This window comes from Leucopleurus acutus (genome assembly GCF_964270905.1).
Source record: "Leucopleurus acutus genome assembly, chromosome: 11".
Classification (NCBI taxonomy): domain Eukaryota; kingdom Metazoa; phylum Chordata; class Mammalia; order Artiodactyla; family Delphinidae; genus Leucopleurus; species Leucopleurus acutus.
In genome coordinates, this window is record NC_139152.1 from 41,641,466 (window position 1) to 41,664,092 (window position 22,627).

The 22,627-nt window shown below is 41.3% G+C and overlaps 1 protein-coding gene across 1 annotated transcript in view; it reads left to right on the top strand.

Annotated features, from left to right (window-relative positions):
- Positions 1–22,627, top strand: part of DIP2B (disco interacting protein 2 homolog B) — a 235,111-nt gene that overhangs the window by 96,388 nt on the left and 116,096 nt on the right. The gene's annotated exons all lie outside the window — the stretch shown is intronic.

Sequence of the window (22,627 nt, forward strand, 5' to 3'; positions counted from 1 at the left end):
TTGTTTTTCCCTTTCTGCTTTTAATATTTTTTCTTTGTATTTAATTTTTGACAGTTTGATTAATATGTGTCTTGGCGTGTTTCTCCTTGGATTTATCCTCTGTGGGACTCTCTGTGCTTCCTGGACTTGATTGACTATTTCCTTTCCCATGTTAGGAAGTTTTTGACTATAATCTCTTCAAATATTTTCTCTGTCCCTCTTTTTTCTCTTCTTCTGGGACCCCTATAATTTGAATATTGGTGCATTTAATGTTGTCCCAGAGCTCTCTGAGACTGTCCTCAGTTCTTTTCATTCTTTTCTCTTTATTCTGCTCCCTGGCAGTTATTTCCATCATTTTATCTTTCAGCTCACTTATCCATTCTTCTGTGTCAGTTATTCTGCTATTGATTCCTTCTAGAGTACTTTTAATTTGATTTATTGTGTTGTTCATCACTGTTTGTTTGCTGTCTAATTCTTCTAGATCCTTGTTGAATATTTCTTATATTTTCTCCATTCTGTTTCTGAGATTTTGGATCATCTTTACTGTCATTACTCTGAATTCTTTTTCACATAGGTTGCCTATTTCATCTTCATTTATTTGGTCTTGTAGGTTTTTACCTTGCTCCTTCGTCTATAACATATTTTTTTGTCGTTTCATTTTTTTTTTTTTTTTTTTGGATGGGTGGGGCCTGAGGCATCCAGCACTGGAGTTTGCAGGCAGTTGGATAGAGCTGGGTCTTGGTGCTGAGATGAGGACCTCTGGGGAGACCTCACTCCGATTAATATTCCCTGGGGTCTGAGGTTCTCTGTTAGTCCAGTGGTTTGGACTCGGAGCTCCCACCACAGGAGATTAGGCCCAACCTCCGGCCTGGGAACCAAGATCCCACAAGCCGGTCACTGGCGGTTCCTCCCATCCCCTAGGTGTCTGTGGTTCCCCACCGGTGCCTGGTAGGTGCCCTAGTTGTGCGGAGATGCAAATTCCGCGTCCTCCTAGTCCACCATCTTGACTCCGCCCTTGCTAGAGGAATTCGTAGTGAACATCTTTTTTGCTGGATATATAATATTGTAAAATAGTTTTTTAAACTGTTAACAGTCACTGTAAAAATAACATTGAGTGGACAAATTTTTGTTATTCTTTTGGGTAGATTCCTAGAAGTAGTATTGGGTCAAAACATAACTGTTTTACAAACTTGTGAACACTGCACAACTGTTTCCCCTGAAAGGATGTTCTGATTTCATTGTTTCTTCATATTAACCAGATAGCCATATAATATAACAGAAAGCTTGACAGAGAGTAATTATAGCCTTTGCCTAGGGAGACTGGAGTCACTGGTTGTTATTTATTAGTTTAACTGTTATCATCAACACCATTTCTATAAAAATGGCCTGTTTTCTGTGATGGCAGTAGGAGATTTTGAGATTATGATCTTTCGTATTGTTTTGCTCTTTTCCTGATCATGTAATTTATGACAACAGTTCTGTAAGGACATCCGTATTTACATTCACATTCAACTGCTTCCATTTCCTGCAGCTCAACTGAACAGGAAAAAAAATTGAAATATTGGGAACCTTTGTTTTTAATTAGTAAGCCACCTCAAGTGGCTGGGAGATGGTGTCAGTTTATAGAACCAGAAAGAGCAATTTTCATGATGGTTAGTAGTTAACATTTACTTACTCAGGTTAGTAAATAAATACAGATAAATTCAGGAATGGTATATGTTTGAATTAAATACATCTCTGCCCTTCAGTTTTGTACATATGACCAGGATAGTTAATTTAGACATCTTTTTTTTTTTTTTTTTTTTTTTTTGCGGTACGCGGGCCTCTCACTGTTGTGGCCTCTCCCGTTGCGGAGCACAGGTTCCGGACGCACAGGCTCAGCGGCCATGGCTCACGGGCCTAGCCACTCTGCAGCATGTGGGATCTTCCCGGACCGGGGCACGAACCCGTGTCCCCTGCATCAGCAGGCGGACTATCAACCACTGCGCCACCAGGGAAGCCCTAGACATCTTTTGATGTTTCAAATGATTTCCAAAACCTCCCTTTGGTTCCTACTAGCTAGTACCTGATGAGGACAAATTATTTTCTTAAGAATTTACTGTTTTAGTTATTAGCAGTATTAATACTAGAATATGTTGATTGCTATTTTCCACAGAAAAGCTGTTGTTGTAGTATGAATAAGTGTGGGTGTAAATAACACTTTACAAATGAGAAAAACAAATCTCTCTCTTGTGAGTCCCAAACTAGATGTGCTTCCTGTGTGGGGGGAGCAGCCTGATAGTAGGGTGGGGAAAGTCTACTCTCTGGAAGCACAGGCTGTAACAGGCCTGACAGAGGAGTGAGGAGGTGGGGCCCTGCAAGCCTGGCCTGGCATTAGCTGCCCATGGGCTCTCTTCTTTCCCCCACTGGATAGTTCAGGAGAATATTCACTTACCTGTTCAGATAACCCTTTTAATTGATTAGTTTTTAAATCAGTGGGTTACTTTAAAAATATTTCTGTAAAATCTGGACACTCCTATTTATCTTTTTTAACCCCTTCAGAAAAGTTTTTTCCAAAGATGATTGAGTGTTTTGGAGAAGCCTGATATTTGCTTCTAGTGTTGTGTTAAAGCTTGAAACATGTTCATATTTCTCAATTCATTGATTTGCATAGCTGTTTCCTCTTCCCGGAAGATTCCTACCAGAAGGCTCTTCTCAAGATGTCTGTATGACTAACTCCTGCCTCAGGTTTTGCTCAAATCTCACATTCTCAAATGAGTTCTGCCTGATTGCCCTATTTAATGCTACAGCCTGATGAACATCCCCCCATACCCTGCTCTCCTTCTTCTAAATTTTTCTTTTTCCAAAGCATTTTCCACCTTCTGACATTCTATATAATGTATCCACTTGTTATGTTTATAGTTTACTGTCTATCTCTTCCCTCCACAAGGGAGTCTTTGTCTGCTCTGGCACACTCCAAGCACCTAGACCAGTGCCTGACTCCTAGCAGGCCATCAGCACTGGCTGAATGAGAGAGTAGTAACACACACTTACGTATGTGCATGCTTATGTGTGTTTATGTGGACAGTACAAGATGTGTGGAACAGGCTGACCAGGGGAGCCTTTTAACTTAAAAGTATGTTTGCTTTTCATGTTTTATATATTTTATGATTTATACATTGTGGTTTTACATCTTAGCCAGGAATTAAACCCAATCATCTGGCTCCAGATTTGGGACACTAACCAGTATGCCACGTTGCCTCACAGTAGGATGTTTTTGTTGGCCTTTGTAATGTTTCTATGCATTCTTACTACACCTTGCTTCCTATTTAACCTGTTACTTCTATTCTAGCACTTAAATATTACCCTGTCTCATCCCTAGTCTCTAAAGAGCCCAAATCTGTTTGCATATGATTTTGTTCTAGGCACCATCTTCACCCCTGTGTTTTCTGGTCTGTCTTCTCCTGGTTCCACAGTTACTGATCCTATTATATAAGTCAACATAATGATCCTGTGATCAGAGAGCAAAAGTTCTCTCGCTCTTGTTATTAGCCACTCAGGGCTGGATCACAAAGGAGCTTTTGGAGTTCTGGAAATCCCCCTTGTCAGCCTTGAGCAGGTTCATATGTTTCAAATTTAAAGCTTGTATATTAATTTACTAAAGTAGTTTCCATCTTCCCTTCTAGGAATCTATAGAAAGAAATGAGGTAGAAATAGAGCAGCAATTTGCACACTCACAAATGGTATGGTAGTATCAAAGTTTATGTAACTTAATACATACATTATTCAGCAATATAATTGGTATCTAAGTTAAAATTCAGTATTTAATATTTGCAGCAACTATTTTTCTCAAGCAAATAAACAAGTGATGTCAATTTAAAGAGGCAATAGACAAGATTGACAAGATCATGCCTTTTTATAAATTAGCAAAGAATATAGTGTTGCCTTTGATATGTCCAGGTCTGAAAAGAGGACTAGGCAGGGTGGGGGAACCAGGAGAAGAGAACATCACCGTCCAAGAAATGAGCACTTAGTTTTGTCTTCATCTGAAGACTGCCTAGTCTAAAAAAAAGCAAGCAGTTGGGAATTGGGTCTTTCAAAAGAGGCTCAAGTGGTTCCGAGACATTAGCCTGGAAAGGAAAGGGGAGAGCTATGACTTGGCTTGCCATTTTAGTGGTGAGGAAGATCAGTGGCTGTCTTTCAGATTTTTAAGCTAGTTGGTCACCTGAAGTGATTGAAGCTTGGTCCCATTTTTCTGCCGAGATAGGACCCAGTGGAGGTCTTTTCTCAGGAACTGCTCAAGGATAAATCCACAGTGATGATAAAGCCATGGACTGGTTCCAGGCCTTGGCTTGCTGAATTAGAAGAACACTTTGGGGAAATGTTGACCTTGGCACTGACCAGAGCACCAAATTCCTTTCTCTGTATTGTTTTGCATCTCATGCAAGCTCCTGATGGATTGTATTCTCCCAGATAGTGATAGTGTACTGAATTCTCTGTGAAATACAGAACAAGCTTTTGAAAGAATTAAGTGCAGATGAGTTAGGCAATAATTATTTATAGTACAAAAAGATTTACTCCATGAATGCTTTAACTAGCAAATTCCCAAATGCTCCTAAATATGATTGATTATATACATTTTTTGAGAAACAAATGTGTTAAACATAACGAGGTCTGTTGGCAGTATGCAAACATACACCCAACCTCAGCCCATTTCCTTATGAACTAACATTATCAAGTGGCAGTATATATATATTACATGCACAGTATATAATACAAGTAAATGGCACAGTAGACTATTTTTTATAGCCGGCCTTTAAAAAAAGTTACCTTTTATTGATTTGTATTGTATTGTTGACATATGAAGTGGTCTGTAGGATAGCAGTTCTTTGACATGTTTATAACTTACGTTATGGTCTAGTATGTGGTCAGTTTTCATAAATGTTCTATTTGTTTAAAAAGAATGTATATCAATTAGAATTCTACAAGAGATTTAAGCTGAGTGGCTCTTCTCAGTTTTCTCAAGTATGGTACATAGCTGGTATCATTTGAGGTGCACAGGAGATAAGGCATCCATTGTATATAATGAGTAGAAAGAAATAAACATGATGAACTGCTAAAGACATTATAAAGTGACTTAGAGGTTTATATACACATACCCACCAGTGTAGTCTATTTTCTAGATGATAGTATATTTTGAATAGCCGTGATTTGATTTATTACATTTTAGATGCAATGAAGTGGTTTATTTTTATTTTTTTAATTTATTTTATTTTTGGCTGCATTGGGTCTTTGTTGCTGCACACGGGCTTTTTCTAGTGGCGATGAGCGGGGGCTGCTCTTCTTTGCGGTGCACGGACTTCTCATTGCGGTGGCTTCTCTTTGTTGCGGAGCATGGGCTCTAGGTGCGTGGGCTTCAGTAGTTGTGGCTCATGGGCTTTAGAGCGCAGGCTCAGTAGTTGTGGCACACGGGCTTAGTTGCTCCACGGCATGTGGGATCTTCCCGGACAAGGGCTCGAACCCGTGTCCCCTGCATTGGCAGGTGGATTCTTAACAACTGCACTGCCAGGGAAGCCCCGCAGTGAGGTTTTTTTAAAGCTTCATTGAGGTATAATTCACATGCCACATAATTTACCCATTTAAAGTATGTAATTCAGTGTTTTTTAGTAAGTTCAGTGTTGTGCAACCATCATTACAATCTAGTTTTAAAACACTTTCATCACCCCCAAAGGAAACCCCATACCCATCAGCTGTCACTTTCCATCCACTCCACCCCTTCTACTTTCTACCTCTATGGATTTGACTCTTCTGGACATTTCATGTAAATGGAATCATACAAAATTCAGTCTTTTGTGACTGGCTTCTTTCACTTAACATAATGTTTTCAAGGCCATCCATATTGTAACATGTACCAGTACTTTATTCCTTTTTATTGCTGGATAATATTCTGGGTTTGGACATACCATATTTTGTTTATCCATTCGTCAGTTGTTGGACATTTGAATTGTTTCTACTGTTTGGTTGTGAATAATGCTATCAACATGCATGTGCAAATTTTTGTGTGAATGTATGGTTTCATCCAGGGAAGTGTTTTTAGCTGATCTCCAACATAAATATCACTCATTGCAAAAAGGCATACAACCCACCTAGAACCCTTTCATTTGAAATTTGTTCTGAGATTTTGGTGTTTGGTGGCAGGGGCAGAGTGGGTGGAGAGGGGAAGTAACATTTATTGATTGTCTACTCTGAACTAAGCACACTGCTAGGAGCTTTGTGTGCATTCCCAATCCTGTTAACAGTCCTGTGAGACAAGTACAGGTTTCCTCATTTTACAGATGGAAAAAACAAGGACCCAGGAAACTTAAGTAATTTGTCCAAAGAGACAAAGCTGCTAAGTGATGAGCTAGGCTTACAACCTAGATCTGTTTGACTTTTGGAGCATCACACAGACATGGAATATCCAAAAGATTTTAAACATTAAAAACAATTTTTTTAATGATAATCTCATTGCTTCTTTTCATCACATCAGGTCTTTCCAATGATTTATCTTTCTTCCTTTACTTGACAGCTTTTTTTTTCAGTAGTAGCTATATGCTTATTGCTCTATGTCTATTAGCTGTATATTAGGTAGTTTTAAAATCTTCTGGCTAAGGTGAGGGGGTTTTTGTTCAAACACAGTCTTACGCTGAAGCATGATTGAGTGTTATCAGTAAAAGTAGAGTTGCTCTTGTTGAAGCTCAGAGAATTTCCTGGATTACTAATGGCTCTGGTGTAGCAAGCTCTTAGTCTGAAAACATCATTCCTCAAACAGCTTGCTTACTTCCAGGCTGTAGTCCTTCAACAGTTGGCAAATTGGTAATTGGAATTTGTGTTCAAGCATCTATTTTTAACTGGGAGTTTATTTAGGTAATATGTTGATGGGGAGCTCAGCATATCAAATGATTGCTGTTTTAACTTTAAGAATAAAAATAAACACAAGCACAGTGTAGAAATGCCATCCTGATTGTGCTAAAAACCTTTCATGGAAACGGCATCTATCAGAAATATTTAACATGCACAGTGTATTGATGCGCCCAGTTCAAGACTCTTAATGTGTGTTCTTAGATAATTTTACAAAGAATTGCTGTGCAATATTTTGATTTCAGATAAGTAAACCAGATTTACTTTATAAGAATTCAGCCTGGATCAAAATCACATTTACATAAAACTGGTTGTGAAAGAAGATTTATCAAGAGGATTAACAGTGAGAAGTTTATGAGGGTATGTCTCACCTATGTAACAGTTAAATTAGCTTTTAACGTTTTAGTGCCATGGTTTGTGCTTCTGGTGGGGACACAAGTAGCAGCAATTATTTGCTGCCACAGACTGGAAATCACTTCATTTACTATATATTTGTCGAATTATGGGTTTGACTGTATGTAACAGAGATACCAAATAACAGGTACTTAAACCCAATAGAAGTTGATTTCTGTGTTATGTAATAGTCTGCACTAGTGTGGCCACTCTGCTCCATGAGGTCGTCAGTCTCTGGGCTCTTTCTGTCCTGAACTTCACCATCCTTGGATCTGGCCGTCAGCCCGTGTCCAAGATGACTGCTCACCACAATCCCATTTCAGCTGTCAGGAAGGGAGAAAAAGGGAGGACGTGCTTTTTCCCTTAAAGAGCAGGACCTGGAAGTTGCACACATTCTTTCTGTCTGGACCACATTGGCCAGAACTTAGTTATTTGACCACACCTAGCTGTGAGGGGACCGCGAAATGTGGTTTTTATCCTGAGGGTTGTTTTACCCAGCTAAAAATTCTCTTCTGGAGAAGAAAAGAAGAGTTGGTGGGGGCACTTGTCTGTCTTTAAACTCCTTGGCACACAAACTGCTTATGCTTGGCTTTTCTTTCTTTTATACTTGGTTTCTTATACTGTTTCCTCACCTTTCATGTTCTGTTAAAATATCAAAATTGCATTCTGAAAAAACTACATTGCAAAAACACTTCAAATGGGAAAGGTAATAAGGAAATAGTATTTCAAATTCACAATGACAAAATATATATATATTTTTAAAATTTATTTATTTTTGGCTGCGTTGGGTCTTTGTTGCTGTGCGTGGGGTTTCTCTAGTTGGGGCGAGCGGGGGCTACTCTTCGTTGCAGTGCACGGGCTTCTCATTGCGGTGGCTTCTCTTGTTGCGGAACACAGGCTCTAGGTGCTCAGGCTTCAGCAGTTGTGGCACACGGGCTCAGTAGTTGTGGCTCACAGGATCTAGAGCGCAGGCTCAGTAGTTGTGGTGCACGGGCTTAGTTGCTCCGCGGCATATGGGATCTTCCCGGACCAGGGCTCAAACCCGTGTCCCCTGCATTGGCAGGCGGATTCTTAACCACTGCGCCACCATGGAAGTCTCGACAAAATATTTTGAATGAAAGAATTTTAATAGTAAAGTTTTTAAAAAAATTCTAAGTATACAGGTACTAATTGAACAAATCCAAACTTTCGATTATTTCTAGCTTTTATTCTAGAACAGTAGCTTTTCTCATTACTTACACTACTGTTATTATGATGAATGTTTGTCCTGCTTAATATTCACATTTCCATGTATTGACAGCTCTCAAAGTTTATTTTTGTAATATTCAGACATGTAGCAAGCAGTGTCTTGTTTTGGGGGGGTGATGAGGGTAGGGCAAGAATGGTGTACTGGGTGTTTTGTTGTTACTGAGGATAAGTGTCAGTAGTGGTGTTTTTTTCCTTTTAATTCCTAATTTTGATTGTGATTAGTACCTCGAGTGAAGTACAGGAAATATCTGTTCAGACTCTGAAGTATTATTCCTCGCATTGTTGTCTTTGCTGTTTTAGGAAGGAATTTGTTGTTGTTTTTTTCTCCAAATGAAACTGAGGGAAAGAAGTAGATTTTTTAGGTAATGGTATTGGAGATTTAAATATCTCCAGGGAAACAAGAGACACACACATTACAGAAAGAAAGAAACCATTCTTTGTCAGCCAAACCGAAAGTTACAGCTCCTAAACACTGGTGAATGGTGTATACAAAATTACAAGTCATTTGTAAAAATCCTTAAGCCGTTTTTATCCCATTTCTTTCTTTCACTCTACTTTTTTTTTTACCTGCTGAGGATATTATCTCCTGGGCCAGTGAAAAGCCACGGGCAGCTTTCTATTACCAGTTGTGTAGCTGCAGGATCATTTTTATTCTTTTTGCTTTTGCTCAGGGAGCCTCTATTCCTGAGAGTATTATTAACATTTAACATTTATTCTTTTTGTTGAGGCTGCATTGAGGGGTGTGGGTTGTTTTTATTTAATCTTTAAAAATAGTGACCACCAGCTAGTTCTTTTAAATTTTGCCATGGTAGAAAGAGGAACTGGCAGCAGCATCTGGCCATCTTTTATGGAAGTCTGATTCAGGATGGACCCCGTTGGATTTAGGAACTCCCTTTTCCTCTTCTGATAGCTTTATCCTCTCCCTTCCTCTAGTAACCCATCCCTCAGTCACTCTTTCACCAGACCTGATCCCCTTCTCAGTTTCTACCAATTCCCACAAAGCTGCTCCCTGCACCAGCAATTATCTCTTCATTTATAGACTCTGCCCCTGCCCCCCAGGCCTTTTAGATGGAAATGCCAAAGAACATTTCAATTTTTAGTGTTTCTTCTACAACATAAACTAATCTTTAGTCTTCCTTATCACTTTTTTCATGGTTTTTGTCTTTAATCGTTTTTTTTGTTTTTTGGTTGTTGTTTTTTGGTGTTTAGTAGGTTCAAAGTGAGAAATGAAAAACAGGTATGGGGGGTGGGAAAGGAGAATTAGCCTAGCAGGGAACCTTTATATACCTTCCTGATCTCCCTTCTCTAATTCCTTTCGGTACTCTCTCCTTTTGGAATCCTGTTATTTCTTCTGGAGGGTGATGTATTCTGCTATCTCAAGGTGAATTGAGTGCTTTCCCCATAGAAACTTTAAAAAGGTATAGAAGTTAGGTTGATAGTATTACAAATCATTTATTCAACGAGTATTTATTATTGATTGATTGTTAATAAATACTTGCTAGCCTGGGTCCCATCATCCTCCTTCCCTTCCATTCCCCTTTCTTGTTAAAACCCAGCTCTCAGTTATTCAGACCATCAGCCTTCTCCCAGAGGTTACTGGAGAAAATCACAAAACTGGAAATTGGTGCCACTAAAAGTTCCTTTTCTCCTCTCTCCCTGGACTCTCGTCAGTGCCTGACACACTCTCATCTCTTTAGTTAACCCCCTCTGCCATTAGAGTAGCAGATGTTATTAAGTGCTAGGAACTAAGAACTTTGCACGTATTATCGCTTTAATCCTCACAAAGTGTATATTCTATTATCTTTGTTTTATAGTTGAGGAAATTGGGCTTCCCTGGTGGCGCAGTGGTTGAGAGTCCGCCTGCCAATGTAGGGGACACGGGTTCGTGCCCCGGTCCGGGAAGATCCCACATGCTGCGGAGCGGCTGGGCCCGTGAGCCATGGCTGCTGAGCCTGTGCGTCCAGAGCCTGTGCTCCGCAACGGCAGAGGCCGCAACAGTGAGAGGCCCGCGTACCACAAAAAAAAAAAAAAAAATGGTTCACATTATAGTTGAGGAAATTGAGGCTTAGAGAGATTAACTTTTTTCAGACACAACTGGCAGAGCTGGGACTACACACTATATCAACTTCAGAGTATGTGCCTCCTATTCTTTTTTTTTTAACATCTTTATTGGAGTATAATTGCTTTACAATGGTGTGTTAGTTCCTGCTTTACCTCCTATTCTTATAGTGGCAACTCAGTATCTTTACCAAAACCCTGTCTTCCAGCTCTTTGGTCCCTCTCAGCAAAGAGCCTTAGCAAGGCAGTGTTGAGTAGTGGTTAAGAGCTTGGACCCTGGAGCCAGACCGTCTAGTTTGAAGCTGGCTCTCTCACAGTATTGTGTCCTATGAAGGTAACTTAATCTCCCTGTGCCTCACTTTGTCACCTGAAAACTGGGACTAATAATAATACCACTTATGGGATTGTTTTGAAGATTAAGTGAGTTAACACATGTGAATGTTTGTTTGTTTATTTATTTATTTATTTGGTTGGTTGTGCCGGGTCTTAGTTGCAACAGGTGGGCTCCTTAGTTGTGGCTTGCTGGCTCCTTAGTTGCGGCACATGGGCTCCTTTAGTTGCAGCAGGTGGGCTCCTTAGTTGTGGCATGCAAACTCTTAGTTGTGGCATGCATGTGTGATCTAGTTCCCTGGCCAGGGATCGACCCCGGGTCCCCTGAATTGGGAGCGTGGAGTCTTAACCACTGCGCTGCCGGGGAAGTCCCTACATGGTGAATGTTTTGATGAATGGTACCTGGCATGAGGTAAGTACTAAATGAAAGTAGGGGGAAAAATAGATCAAAAACCTTTACTCTGATGCCTATGCAGAAAGAAATTTAGAGGTCATCTGACCAGAGTCCCTTTGTCTTCTGCCCCCCATCCCACCCCCGCCCCCAGGGCTCCCTCAGCAACTGTACTGCCTTATCCATCCTTATCTCCTTTCTCCGAGAAAGGGATATCATTAAAGTCCTACAGCACTTCCAATCTTTCATGCATCCTGACAGACACAGAAAATGATAATATTTGCTCAGGACAGTGGGATTAAAAAGGCTGTTTGCCTGCTTGAGGTGACTGCTCCAGGGTTCCCAGCTTCTCTAAGCTCTGTCAGGCAGCCCAAGGGCTGAGGATAAACGGTTCCACACCCAGGAAGCACTCACAGATCAAGGACACAGACCACATTCCCAGCATAGGTTGACCCATGAGGTACCCCTACCCCCAGCTCTGGATCTTATTCCCTCTAATCCTTTCAGGAACTTCAGCCCTTGTCAGTTGCCTTGTTCCCTGGTTATGTTTCATCATGTTACTCTCCTGCTTAAAGCCCTTCAAAGGCTTTCTCTCTCATTTATAATGAAATCCCTAAACCTTTGCATGGTCTCCAGGACCCTGCAGGATCTGGGCCCCTGCTGCCTCCCCTACCTCATCTCACCCCACTGGCCGCACTGGCTTTCAGCTGTGCTCCCTCCCAGACGTGTCCCCCTCAAGGTCTTCTCAGGGGATGTGCTTAGCACTACTGCAGGCCCACTGCCCCTGCCCCCAGCTTCTGTGTCGTTTTCAAAATATTTAAATGTATTCATTTTTTTTTAAGGTCTCAGCTTAAACGTCACCCACTTCCTCAGAACAGCCTTACCCAGCTAGCTGCCCAGAAACTGCCTGCATGTTTGCGCTGAGCAATGTGCCTGCTGACGTCTGTCAGAGCCCTCTCAGCCCCTGGACAACTTCTGTGCAGCCCTTATCAAACTTGTATTTAAGTCATTCATTATATGATTGTCTATAAGGATATCTCTGTGCTGGAAAACTCATGACCATGACTATAAATTTTGGGACCAAGTCCATCCTCTTCTGTTCTGTACCTCTAAAGTAGTGCTTTGCAGGTAGCAAGTTCTTAGTTTTTGTTGGTTGCATCAGTGTTTCAACCCTCTTTCTAATAGCTCTTTCTCTATAATACATAAATTTGTCCATCTTCAAGAGAAAGAAAAGAAGACTCATTCTCCTTGACTCTGTAGCCTTCTGTAGATACTGCCCCATATCTTGTTCACTTTATAACAAAACATATTGAAAGAAAAAAATCTGTTACTCTCATATTACCACTTATCTACGCTTTAGTACTGTAAATAATCTGTCTTCTTCCTCAAGTTCCTTTAAAACTGTTCTTAACTGGGCCACTGGTGATCTAGCTGCCAAATCTCGCTGGCGCTTTTCGATTCTGATTTTACAGTTGTGACAGCGTACATTATTCATCATCTCCTTCTCGCTTTCCCTCCCCCTCTTCTCTCCTCCGTCCCCCTGTGCCCTCCTGGTCTCCCTGCTGTGTCCCAGTGTCATCTCTTTTAACTCTGCCCATTCTTTAAATGTTAGTTTTCTCTAGGATTTCTTTTCTGGCCTTCTTCTCTTTTCACACTGTACTCCCTCTGATGATATCATTCACACCCAAGCTTTCAGCTCCCACCTTCTACAGTGATGGAGAGAATGTATATGTATCTTACCCAGAGCTCATCTGTCCTATTGCCTACTGGATACCTTCCCTTGGTTTTGTTTTTTTTTTTTTTTTTTTTTGGCGGTATGCAGGCCTACTCACTGTTGTGGCCTCTCCCGTTGCGGAGCACAGGCTCCGGACGTGCAGGCTCAGCGGCCATGGCTCACGGGCCCAGCCGCTCCATGGCATGTGGGATCTTCCCGGACCGGGGCACAAACCCGTGTCCCCTGCATCGGCAGGCGGACTCTCAACCACTGCGTCACCAGGGAAGCCCCTTCCCTTGGTTTTTGCCTTGTCACACATAGCAGTGCCTGGCAAGTGGCATTCATCAAACATTGACCAAAAGCAGCCTTAGAGCTCATTTGATCCTTATTTCTACATATATGGAAACCGAGGCCCAGAGAAGCATAGTGGCTTGCCCAGGATCAGAGACCTAGTTTGGAGCAAAACAGAGAAGAAAACATAAGTCTTCTGACACCTGGAATCTGAGATCAAACAAGTTGCTTATTTTGTGATCCACATACTACAACAGTGGTGGTATTCTCCCTACTTATATTTTTCCCTGAGCATCTTTGGTTTCCAGAGCAGTATGAACTGGCTACCAACAAAATTCTTCCTGTGTTTAAAAATTTTCACTTTATTTCTGTACTTGAGAGAGGACATACTTTCACTTGAGAGAGGACATAGATTTTCGATTCATTGTTAATTTCATCTGCACCATTGACAAAGATTGCCTGGCACCATGCACTGTTCAATTCAGATTCGATGAATGGTATAGATGTCATTACATATTGCCTAGTTTAAAAAAATTATTCTGATCGATGCTAGAATAAAGGCAGAGTAATTGCATATACCTAGCTGTCCTTGTAAGAAATGGTTTTCTAATTTTCTGAGGAAAATTAAAGATAAAAATCAGGGGAAAAAAGCAGCTGTAAAGAAAATTACCTTTTTTCTCTTTCTCTTTTTTTTTTTTCCCATTCCCCACCCACTCGAGGCATTTGCAGTTTTAGCCCTAAATTAAAACTACAACATCCATAGTCAGATGCATGTCATCCTGTTTTGTGCATAATGGCACTGTTTTATTTACAGACATTTATATATATTTATTTGAACTAGTCTGCTCGTTTCTGCTTTAGATATTTGTTCTTCCTCTTTGATATGTTTTCCTTCTTTTAGACTCTTAGCACCCAAAGTCACTAACTTCACTGGCTCCTACTGCTAAGGATCTAGAACTGTGCCATGATGTGTCTTTAGAGACAATGCACTCTCTCCTCTTTTAAATTTTTTTTTTTTTTTAAAGAGAACCTACCAACCCAGAATTTTCTAAATAACCCTTTTAAGGATAAAGTTAATATTAGGACTTAAGGGGGGGACTGGGGCTGGGGTGGTGTCAAATACAACTAGTCGAGTGTGTGCTGCGTGCCAGGAACTTTTGTATGTATTCTCTCTTTCAAGACTCATCATAAGCCCTCAAGGTAGGAGTTATTCCAATTTTACCTATTATGAAACTGAGGCAGCGTTGTTCAGTAACTTGTCCAGGAGCCAGTAAATGGCAGATTGAGGGTCCAAACCCAGGTCCAGGTCTGCCTGATGCTAAACCCTGTGCTGCTTCTACTGGCTGAACCATCTCAGAGATTCCTCCTGTCCTGGTTAAGCATTCAGGTCATTTGTATAGCAGATCTCTTATTTGCAGACATAGTTTTTCTAATGGACACATGAACATACCTTTTGCATTAGATGAATTAGTTTAGCCAGCTGCCTGATGATATAGCAGCCTTAGAGTTTGGTTTCTCGGTGTGTTTCAAGTGTTTTACTCTGTTGCTTTTTATTCGTTTGAACTTGCTGGGTGCCTTAGGTGAAATACCATCTGTAGGAATTCATATATATTTGACCTAGAAAACAGAACGGTGCAGCCAAAGCAATTCTGTGATTTGAGTTTTGGGAGAAAGCAGTCTGGGCTTACTCTCAAGTTCTTGATGTGGGAAATGTCTAGTTATTGTCCTAAATGAGGTAAGGGGACATCTACAGAGAATGGAAATTTGAATGTCTTGAAGTTAAATTTTCTTGAAAATCTTTTGTAAGATTAGCAAAGTTAAAAGAAGACCGTAGCTTTTATAGGCTGCCAGTTGAATACTTTAGAATCACTGATTTTTTCCAAAAGAAAAATTAGATAAAATAAAAATTCTCATCTTTCAGCAGATTGAAGTATTTTAACAGAGGTTTACTTCTGCTAGACTATGAAAATATTGTATCTTTTCACCCTCCTTTCAACATAAGATTAGTCCTATCTGTGTGTAGAAAGAAACTTCAGAGAGTTTTAAAAGTAATTCAAGGTTTCAAATTCTTTGGAGTCCTCTTAGCCCCTTTTAGTTCAGATAAGGGAAGAAAACTAGGTAGGAAAAGACAAAGGCCAAAATGCCTCTATATCTGGCTTAAGGGGTAAGGCCATTGTTTTCAGTGATGATGAGCCTTTATTTTGTATGTTTGTGAACCTTTATATATCACCTCTGGAAGGAGGATATTTGGAGGATCCGTGGCTGGTACATGTAATTCATTGAATGGAATTGTCACTGTAAGGAGAACATGGTAAAATTTAACGATCGATAACTTTCTTTGTCTTCTGGCCCATGTCTCCTGGATATGATCCAAATCCTCCGCCCTTTTCAGTTTTGCTAAGACTGACCCCATTCACATTCTCAGCTATACTTTGGCTCTTTCTCTCTATGTGTGTATTTATATTCCTAACATACGAATAGCCATAAATCCCAATCCGACTCCCCATCTCCAGTCATAGCCAACATGTCCCACCTTCCCGGTCTAACGTTTACATGTAGAGGATAGAATAGGATTTAGATACAGGTATAGATTTAAAGGGGATGACTCTAGAACTTTTTCTTCTCAGTCTCTCATTTCTTTCCCTCCTAATTACTCCTTAACAAAACAGAGAGACCACATTCTCCCTTAGCTGAGTATTTAGTAATGATGTGTAATCACTTCTTGCTGACTGTTTTTTTAATGCACTTGGACATTTTCTACAGTTGGCTGTCTCATTTAAAAAATAGCTAAAAGAGACAATTCACCCAGAGCCCTGTTGCAGGCAGGGTGGTAGTGGTGGTGCCGCTGGTGTTTAATGCCTTCTTGAAAGTCATCTATATTTTGGGGTGAGTCATAAAAATTGTTTGTCCCATGCTGTTCATTTTATGAACAATAGGTTAGTTTTATACTTTTATTGTGTCTGATTTGGGGGCCACTTACAAATGAACAATGGACAAAGAACAATAAGACCAAAGACGCAGATTCTAGTCTAGCCGTGTATCCTTAAAAAAGATATTTATCTTTTCATGTCTCAGTTTCTTGTTCTGTCATAAAGGTCATGCCTTTTCTGTATATTGAAGAGGAGTTTTTGGCAGATTAAATGAATTGTCAGAATATTTTGAAAATCTAGAATGGTGGCTGCATTATGTAGAGGCATTTAAGGAAGGGGGAAGTAAATTGATGACCCATGAGATTATATAAGCCCTAAACTTCGAGCCTCTGAGGATCCCATGTTGATGCTCCCCTTTGGCTGGACCTGCAGGAGCAGCGGTAGGGCCAGTGTCCTGCCCTGTTTGCGGGAGACTGAATTTACAGCTCTCATATCCGCCTGTTGCTCCAAGCATGCCACTCTCTTTCACAGCTGAGGGTTTGAGAAATAGTGTCTTCACCCTCAGTGTCTCTCTGTCTGAAGTCATCCTTCAAGACCCCACCCAAGAGCAACTTCTGTGAAGTCTTCCCAGTGTTTCTGAAGCTGAATTTGGAGCTTCTCTCTGAAAATGAATGTAGTGTAGTGTTTAAGAGGAGGCGCCCTGGAGCCAGGTCTGCCTGGGTTCAGTCCTTGACCATAGCACTTACTAGGTATGACTGTGGGCAAGTTGCTTAAACTTCCTGTGCCTCACTATCCTCATCCTATAACATGGGAATGATGATAATATCACCTGATAAGACTGCTGTGAGGCTCTTCAACAGAGACTGATACGTAGTAAGGCCTTGATAAGTGTTGTTGTTGTTTACTTATTTATTCTTATTGAATATTATAATTATCTTTTATCACCGTTACTTCCTTCATACTTACAGAAGACTTTGTACATAATCTCTAATGTAGCACTTGTCACTTTTATTGTAGTTATTTTTTTAGACCTGAAACTTCTTGAAGACATGGATACTATTTTATTCATCTTTGCTTAACACTCTGTGTGTCATCCATTCAGTGCTCAAAATGTTTTTTTGTGGCATCTTCCAAATCCCCCCAGCCATTGCCCCCTCTGACTGAATAGGTGTGACTTTGAGGCAGAGCTGCAGTGGCACATACCTTTTTATTTCCTTCGGAGCAGAAAGAGTTTATGGCTAGAGCTGTAATCCTTGCTCTCAACAAGCTGTAATCCTTGTCCAACAACACCATACTTACATCCGACTTGGTGACCCTCCAGAATTTCCCAGACCCTGTGTTTATTTAGCACCTAATTGCTCAGGGTGCTGCACAAGGTCATCTGTGAGAATTACTTAACATTGCCCTACTTCTCTCTGGGAGATGAGAATCATAAAGGAACTACCAAACACGGCCATACCCATGCAGCAGAGGAAAACTAGTAAAGCAATAAGTGACTGCGCCATTAGGAGTTCATGTCATAGCTCTGATAGTAGAAAGGCCAGACCCAGACCAATGTCACCACTCTGTAGAGCTTTCTTTCGGTACCCAAGTAGAGAGCACGACACTCCCTTATGGGCCCCACGCTGCAGTTGGTGTGCATCTGTCCATGGCGCTTCATTGTGGAGTATTAGTGATGCTGTGTGCCTTGTCTCCTCTCTCTGAACATAGTTGCTTGCCCTTGCCCCACCCAGCCAGTAGGGTAGGCCTTCAGTAAATGTTTATGGCTATTGGAACTTTTGATATCCCAGAGCCCACACTAAGCACTTTTATTTTTATATTTTTAATTTTTAAAATTTATTTATTTTTGGCTATGTTGGGTCTTTGTTGCTGCGTGCAGGCTTTCTTTACTTGCGCCGAGTGGGGGCTACTCTTTGTTGTGGTGTGTGGGCTTCTCACTGCGGTGGCTTCTCTTGTTGCAGAGCACGGGCTCTAGGCACACGGGCTTCAGTAGTTGCAGCACGCAGGCTCAGTAGTTGTGGCGCACGGGCTTAGTTGCTCCGCGGCATGTGGGATCTTCCCGGGCCAGGGCTTGAACCCGTGTCCCCTGCATTGGGAGGTGGATTCTTAATCACTGTGCCACCAGGGAAGTCCCCACACTAAGTACTTTTAATCACAAATAAAAACTTTGCAACATGGATATTATTGTTCCCCATTTTGCAGACATGGAAACCGAGACTTATCAAGAGGTTAAGTGAAACTTGTCTAGAGTCAGATAGCCAGGAAGTGATAAGGCTGTGCTCCAGGTGCAGCTGTGTCTAGCTCTTAGGTTCTGAACCACAGCATGGTGCCGCTCCTCCAGTGTAAACATACACTCCCCGAACTCCTAACTGACTTGTGGGACTATTCCTCCTATCATCGCTGACCTTTAAGAGGCTGGGTTGGCTGGCCGGCTCGCACCCACCTCCTCCCAGGCGCTCTGTCATTCTGCTGGGAGATGAGTTGCGGGCTGCCTGAGCCAAGCCACTGTCATGGATCCCAGGTGGCGAGGAGAGAAGTTGGGAACACACTTCCTTTCTGTTCTGCCCCACACACCCATCTCTCCATCGGTCTGGTGTGGCTCTTCAGGACTGTGGTGGTGCTGAAGCATCTAGACAGTCTTGGGTCACGTGGGTCTCTGACTGCTCAGGGCTGGTCTCTTGGGTCCCTGTCTCATCAGGCCAGGAGCCTTCACACCTGCTGGGTGCTGCAGACCTCTGGAAGTGGCTACTCTTCTAAGTGTTCACTAAGTGGGTGAAGAAATACGTTACCCTAGTGGGAGGGGAAGGCTAATCCTCCCTGTATTTGTTTACTTCTCAAAAAACTTGAACAACGGGTTTAACTTAGCTCTGTGCCATTTTAATGCAAATTTTATACAGGTATAGTTACAGCACTCCTTTTTGTTTTATATGCCAGGTGGCAAAAAATCTGTTGTGAGTAAGAATGCCTGTGGTGTGACTTAGTATCTGTGAGCTCCCGAGGCTCCGTGCTCTCCCTGGAGGCCATGTCGCGGAGACAACCTTCTCACGCACCCTTCTCACATTAAGTCAGCAGAACTGTCCAGCACACTCCAGACAGGATTCTTCAGTGCAGCTGGATTTTGAGACTCATTGGAAGGAACTTGTTAGAAACACAGGTATCTGGATCTTCATCCAAACTTAGTGGATCAGCATCTTCATGGGAGGGGCCTGGGAATTTGTATTTTTACAAATTCCTCGGGTGATTCTTAAAAATTGGGCAAGTTTAGAAAGCATTGCTTTAGTGCAGCAAAAAGCATTTTTTTTAGTGCGAAGAAAGCATTGCTTTAGTGCTTGACTACAGGTGGTAAGAGTGATAAGAGCACAGACTGTAGGAGGCAATGACAGAAGTGTGGATAACAAATTCAGTTATGTGGGATAACTGAATTCCTTCTGTCTGGTCTTGCTCTCTGACTAAGGGATACCTCGCTATCTGGTGGGAGTTCCTTCCGATTTTAGTGCCCAGTGATTTATGTACTATTCCTCTCTTGCTTTTCTGGCCACCTTCGAGGTCTAGCTGTCGAATTTCAGTAAACTTTTGGTTCACTAAATTTCTCTCCCTGGGCGTTTCAGCTCCTGCTAATGTAAAGACCCATTCCCCACTCATTCTCCCATTTCCAGTTTTCCACCCAAGCACATGTGTCTCGTTGATTTATTGTTCTTTCACTGCCTTCATTTTACCAATTCATTCAGTCACTCATTCAATAAGTGTCTATTGTGCCGGGCTGCAGGCGGGCTACAGAGATAAACAAGACACAGGCCCTGCCCTCAAGTGCACAGTCTAGTAGGGACATAGATGTGTAAACCAATAATTAAAATACCAGTGATGTGCTGAGTGCTATCACAGAAGTGTGTGCAGAGTTGTAGGGGCACCAAGGAGGAAGTGACTAACAATTGGTGGCAAGTGTCAGAGAGGAGGTGACTTTTGAGCAGGGTCCTGTACTCAGAGAAAAGGGAGGGGGCATTTGTAAGTTATATCACCATAGTCCTCACTTCTCTTTGCAGTGCATCTTCTCCTAGGGCTCTTCACTGTCTTTGCTCGTTTATGGAACAAATGGAGCTAATTGGCATGACTGAATCAGACTCTCTTTATTGACCTTTTTCAAAACCTGGGATGGTTGGTTGTTGAGTAATGTCCATGATACCAAGTCTAGCAGTTTGTCCCACGATCATTTACCGACAGTGAATGGTTGATACTCTAAACACTGAAGAAAGCTTTTAAAGGCCTTTCACTTTATCAGATGTGTTCTGAGCCAGCAGAAGTGGTCTTTGTGCTTTTCAGGGAGTGGCATGTGTGCGCACGCGTGTGTGTGTGTGTGTGTGTGTGTGTGTGTGTGTGGTGGAGGTAGGGGAGCTTGTGAGTGGGGAATGGGACAGGAGAATGCTTGTTTCTTTTGCAATAAAAGACATGATTTCCTGTTTCTCAGGAATGTTTCCTTGGTAGGCTCCCACATCTCTATTAGTTTTGTGTGTTATTAGAGATTACCTAAACTCTGCAGTTTGCTGATTTGACAAGGCTTGGTTTTGATTTCCAAAAATGCACTGTGGGTTTTTCTTACTTCACTAGGAAAACAGAGATGAAGGGCCATTGTGATTAAATTTGTACAGTCTAGTAAGTAGTCATGATTGCAGTTTTAAAATGTTTGTTTCTTGAAATAATGGATGATCATTGTAGAAAACTTATAAAATACAGGCAAGCAAAATTGCAAAGGAGCTAAAACCAATCCATAATCCTGCAGGCCATAACTAACCACTCAATATTTTGGTGTATAAAAATCCAGAATTTTTTCTGTGCATATACATGTATGTATAAAAATGTTGTTATTCCAGAAATTGAATATACTGTGTAAACTGTTTAGTGTCTTGCCTTTTTTCCTGTTATATAATTTGACCATCTTATTATGTTAACAAATATATATCTACAGAACTATTCATTCTTAATGAAAAAAACTTTATTGTCAAGATTATTCAAGTCATTCAGGCTTTTTTTTTTTAATCAAACTCTGTTAAAGTATATAAAACAAATGAAAATCCCTCATAATCTCATTCCCCCAAGGATAAACATTTAATATATGTATATATATATAGCCTTCTAGACTATTTTCTTTATATATGCAAACATTTCTATTACCTTTTTTTTTTACAAAATTAGTTCCTATTATACCTAGTGTTCTGCAACTTGCCTTTTACCCTTAATATATTTTATTTTATTTTTAAAAAGTTTTTAAATATTTTTATTTAGTTAGTTATTTGGTTGTGCCAGGTCTCAAGTTTTGGCTTGCCGGTTCCCCAGTTGCGGCACATGGGCTCCTTAAGGTGGGCTCCTTAGTTGCGGCAGGGGGGCTCCCTAGTTGCGGCTCGTCGGCTCCTTAGTTGTGGCATGTGAACTCTTAGCCACGGCGTACATGTGGGATCCAGTTCCCTGACCAGGGATCGAACCTGGGCCCCTTGCATTGGGAGTGTGGAGTCTCAACCACTGCGCCACCAGGGAAGTCCCCCCTTAATATATTTTAGAGAGCTTCCTGTGCCAGTACATTTGGAATACCTGCATAATATCATGTGGATCAGGGTTTCTTGTCCTCAACACTGCTGACATTTTAGACTGGTTAATTCTTTGTCGTGGGCCTGTCCTGTGCATTGCGGGATGCTTAGCAGCATCCTGGCCTCTATCTTTTAGATGCTAGTAGCATCCCTTCCTCTAGTTGTGACAAAAATGTCTCCAGACGTTGTCAGTTGTCCCCTGGAGGGCAAAGTCATTCCTAGTTGAAAACCACTGATACAGATGGTCTATAATGTAAGCATCTAGAGACCTTCCAGTTTTTCCATGACAAAGAATGGGTCAGGGAATATTCCTATACTGATTTTTGTGCACCTCTGTGAATTTTATCGTTGAATAAATTCCTACAAGTGCAGTTGGTGAATCAGAATTTTGATAGAAATTGCCAAATTATTCCAGAGATTGTATCGATTTATTTTTCAACTATATCCTGATGGTTCCAAATCAATATCTCTTTCTGAAGTTCTAGATTCATGTAGCCAACTGTTGATTGGACATCTCCTCCTGTGTGTCTCATAGCCCTTTCCTAAGCTCAACTCTCATCTTCTTCAACCCACCAAACATGCACTTCTTGCTGTATTTCTCTGTCAGAGAATATCATGACCATCTGCCTGGTTGCTCAAGCCAAAAACCTTCTCCATCCTACACTGAACCAGTCATCAAATCCTATCTAGTCTTCCTCCCTAATGTCTCTCTTAATCCATTCACTTCTTTTCATCCCTTCTACCTCTATCTTTAAGCTACTAGCCCAGATCACTGTAGTAGCACTGGGGCAAGAACTAGCCTCTCTGGCTTTTACCCTTGGTTCCACGCTCCTCAGGAAGAGTAAACTTGCTGCACTCTGTGATATGCAAGTGTTACTCCCCTGCTTAAGCCTTTCAG